Genomic DNA, 4,195 nt, shown 5'->3' with positions numbered 1-4,195 from the left:
ATTTGTTCAACGGCAGATGAACTAAGATTGTTTTATTTGTCATCTGGCAAACGGTAAAGGGCGAAGAACGTGTGAGCGTGACATCAGTTTGCGTGGTGACATGACGTCAACACACGTGAGTCTTTTGAGTACGTCGTAGTACTTTTTTTTTTTGAGTAGGCCCATCATGGGCACGTTCATTTCTATGTACAAACAAGTATGACATCTAAATTTAAATTATATTACTAAATTTACAATCCTCTCTCACTTTACCTGTCTTGGCAGCATGGTACAGTAGTGGTTATCATTTGCATAACCGTTTAGAGATTCGGGTTCGAATCTCTCCTCCATATGTGGAGATTCTGTTATTGCGGTTTCCGGATGTATGTGCCATACAATTGCCAAGTACCCCAAATAAGAACAAATGCTAGAGGATGGATGGATGTCATGTCATGTCATGTACAAAATGTTGCTTGCAGGAGTCCCAAAATGTGACCCAGAAATAACTTCCTTTAGTACTGAGTCCGATGAGTGTAATGCTGTATTTCTACACTGAATAAAGCACACAGCAAGCCATCAATTCAAAAGTGATCTTCATCCAGGCTGAACAACTTCTGCTTGGAAAACTCTGAGTAATGTAATGAGATCCTTACTTTTCCAAAGCCACTGCATTTTTTTTTGAGTCAGTCAGGAAGGTAATATCAATACTTTATGTTCATTATTGAACGCGGGTACGCTGGTGTTGTATGCCGGAGTGCATTACAGTATATTGAAAGGTGCTTTCGATTTATGACTAGATGTTTTAAAGGAGTAATCTAATAAAGAGCTTTAAACTTGGAATCCATAAAAGTGAAGAGCAACTAGCAGGGGAGAAGGCACAAAGAAAATGTTGAACTTTAGAGATTTTAATGCATACAGTCAGACAACCTCGAGTAAATTTGATTTGCTAGGTTAACACATTGTAAATAGTTATGTTTGCTAATTTAACAATTCGCAGTTTATGTAGTGGTCAGTCAAAGGTAAATTTGCATATCAATAAGGATGAGGAAAATTGAAGTCATCCTTAATCCTGGAAGCAAATGAGTATGTTAATTTGTGTTAAAAGTCACCATAGTGATAAGTGGTGGTGAATGTTTTTAATCATCTCTCAAAGTGTCCAAGTAGTTATCTTACCCACAGATGTTTAGTTTTAAATAGAAATAAAGTAAGTTGTGTCTTTTTTCAAAAAGCAAGGTGTCATCGTGGATGTTTTGTTTACTTAAACAGGCGAGCTATTATGGGATCAAGAAGGTGTCTTGTGTTGGGTTTAATTAGCTTGAGGACGGCCGCATGGCATAACAATCATTTGCATGTTTGAAGCCATCACACTTGAAACACGACGTGGTCTTAATTATTTATTGCGATCAAAACAAAAGAAACCACAAACACTGTCCCGTTATGCCCGCAAATAAAGTGACTTTTGTTGTTCTTTGCGTTGCTACATGTTTGATGTCACTCATTGGAGCTAACATCAAAAAAAGCTTTTCAAATGCAGAAACATGCGGGTGGTTAAAATTAAACATTAATTGTACACCTTAGAACTGTGAGTACAAAAATAAGTAGAGTGACGCTGAAGATAGTAGGTTATCTCAGGTTGACCCTTTCGTGGAAGCAATTGGAATTTGTCCTGCTAAAAATCAAATTGCCACTTCCTGGTTTCTGGAAGAAGACATAAAACTAAAGGAACATGCAATTTTTTATTCTGAGATCGAGAGGTTCCATCCGTACTCAAATAGCAAAAAGAGAAAATAAATCTAGAATATGGAGAGCCGCGTTTATTTTTTTGTCCATTTGTTATTCAACTTTCTAGTTCATGGTGACCAACTTAAGACTCCTGAATTAATATCATTTTATTCTAAGATGGAGGGTCAATTGTGATATAGACTGCAGAAAAGTAGTATAATTACAATAACAAAAGTGGATTTTTTTTTTTTAATGTTTGTTAACATTTGTGGTGCTCCATCAATCGGCCTCTAATCGGCGTATGTCGATCAATGCCTTTCATTGCCGATCACAAAAACGTTCACCCCCAGCCTGCAGTCAACTAGAGACCAGCCTGTGTGAAGTGTAGTTTCCCCTCACCCCTTTCCTTAACGCTACACGTTACAGACCAAACCCAGTAACTTAATCATGACATATGTTTGTGCATTTCCTGCACTGTCAATTTGAAATAATGTCCTTTTTTATATAATAAGAGAATGTCATGCCTGCCTACCAAGGTACTTGTGCCCCCGCCACTTGAGGGATGAATCTCTAAAAATAAACTTTTTTTCCCCAATTCAATTCAAATTTTATTTTATGTTATTTTATCACAGTAGCTATTTTTGCATAGTGAAATATTAATGTTGAGTTGTTCACCACTAAGACATTAAAAATATGAAGAAATAATGGTGGGATTTTTTGTATGTCATAAAATCATCAAAATAGTTGTGAAATTTAGGTCAAAGGACTAGAATCATACTATCCAGATCTTCACCCAAATTGAACCGACCCACAATGTTTTGTGGAAAAAAAAGAATGACTCTCAAACCAAAAATCTTGTCTGTATTCTATTGCGATAGCTAGACTGTCAGTGTGTAAAGGTGCAGCTAAATGTCTGCTCCATCTTTTTCAAGTGTACACATATTTTACTTTTTTTTTTATTGAATTTCAGCATCTCACATGTAGACTGACAGGCTTTTACTGCTTCCTGACATTGACATGTCTGCCATTCTCACACTAGAAAAGGCGCTCAGTAATGGTTGGACTAAATGTACTGTCTATCCTGTCTATGTAGGTCACTGCCACTCACTTGTATTTTTCATTTTGCTCAAATGAGTCTGAACTTCTTTTCGCATCTACCAACCTTGTCGCCATCTCCTTTTATTGCTTTTTACCTCTGCCATTTGTGAAAGTGTGAAGGCTAGAGGTATTGTTTTGATAGCTGTTTGTTACACAAGAACCACACTTGATTACTGTGAAATGTGGAAAGCTGGATGAAACTTGGCAAATCTGAATATAATTTGTCTTCATTGATTGACTTACAATGGAAAAGAAAGTAGCCAGCTAACTAGCAAAAATACAGTATTGATCTATCTATCTATCTATCTATCTATCTATCTATCTATCTATCTATCTATCTATCTATCTATCTATCTATCTATCTATCTATCTATCTATCTATCTATCTATCTATCTATCTATCTATCTATCTATCTATCTATCTATCCAACATTTTTTCTTAGAGGAGCAGTTTTCCTTATCAATCATTTGAGGAGCAACTTTCTAATTTTTAGGAGCAATTTTGCACAGGTTCATCCCAGAGACCTGCAGCAAGCATTTTATTAAGCAATGAGTATAAAAATGAACATTTCAAAACAATATGTAAACACAGTTTTTGTTTCTTAATTTCAAATTGTGCATAGCAGCAAACTATATTTTCTTGTCTAGGAACATTTTCAGTGGTGCAATTTCAAACAAATGTAAATTTCAGTTTCAACTAAGTAGTTCTGAAGTTGTAAGGTCTTTTAGCAAACATTTGAAAAGAATAGTTTCTGGGGGTTTTTCGATTGGTGATGCAGACCCCTAATTAATAAATCAATAAATAAATACATTTCCATTTTTCAGGGCATGTCAATGGATAAACCCTCTAAATGGTATTTGATCAACAAATGTTTGTGGCTGGCCAGGGTCATCGTACCTTAACTTGCATTGTTCCTCTTCCCTGTGCATGGGAGAGTTTGTAGCTTGTCTAATTAGACGGTTCACTAATGTCACGTTGTGGTTTGACTTATTTCAAATGTCTGTAGATAACCACACACTGGGGATCCAGTGAGTCTGCATTTAGTTAAAACTTTATCCTTGTTAACTGTAATTACATGGGGAATAAAAAACCATTCTCAGCACGCGAACACAATGTACTTGTGCACTCGATTGTGAAACCGTTGTGGCTTTAGTTGCTGGAAATGTTGCAGAATGGGCTTTATCCACAACTTTTGAGACAATTTTAACTCGATACCAGCCTTTCTTGCCTTGTGCCCGATAATGAAGATTGGCCACTGTATCACTGATTTATTATGGAACTTGAATGCAGATTTTGTAAGACATAGCACGGCACAATGAAAGGTTCATTAGTGACTTTTTTTTTCCCTCTATAGGAATGGTTTGACACTGATTGGGACAGACAGCATCATTAAAA

General features: G+C 36.2%; 1 long non-coding RNA gene across 1 annotated transcript in view; it reads left to right on the top strand.

Moving 5' to 3' along the window:
- LOC147142207 (uncharacterized) overlaps positions 1–4,195 on the top strand; it is a 46,942-nt gene that overhangs the window by 145 nt on the left and 42,602 nt on the right. Inside the window, exon 2 of the long non-coding RNA XR_015088128.1 lies at positions 60–115. This is a non-coding gene — a long non-coding RNA (uncharacterized LOC147142207). The remainder of the gene's footprint in view (positions 1–59; positions 116–4,195) is intronic.

Source organism: Filicampus tigris, chromosome 9, assembly GCF_054856515.1.
Source record: "Filicampus tigris isolate MCC_2025a chromosome 9, RoL_Ftig_1.0, whole genome shotgun sequence".
In the NCBI taxonomy this organism is placed as follows: Eukaryota; Metazoa; Chordata; class Actinopteri; order Syngnathiformes; family Syngnathidae; genus Filicampus; species Filicampus tigris.
The sequence above is the reverse complement of the archived record's forward strand: the minus strand, read 5'-3'. Positions and strand labels throughout refer to the sequence as shown.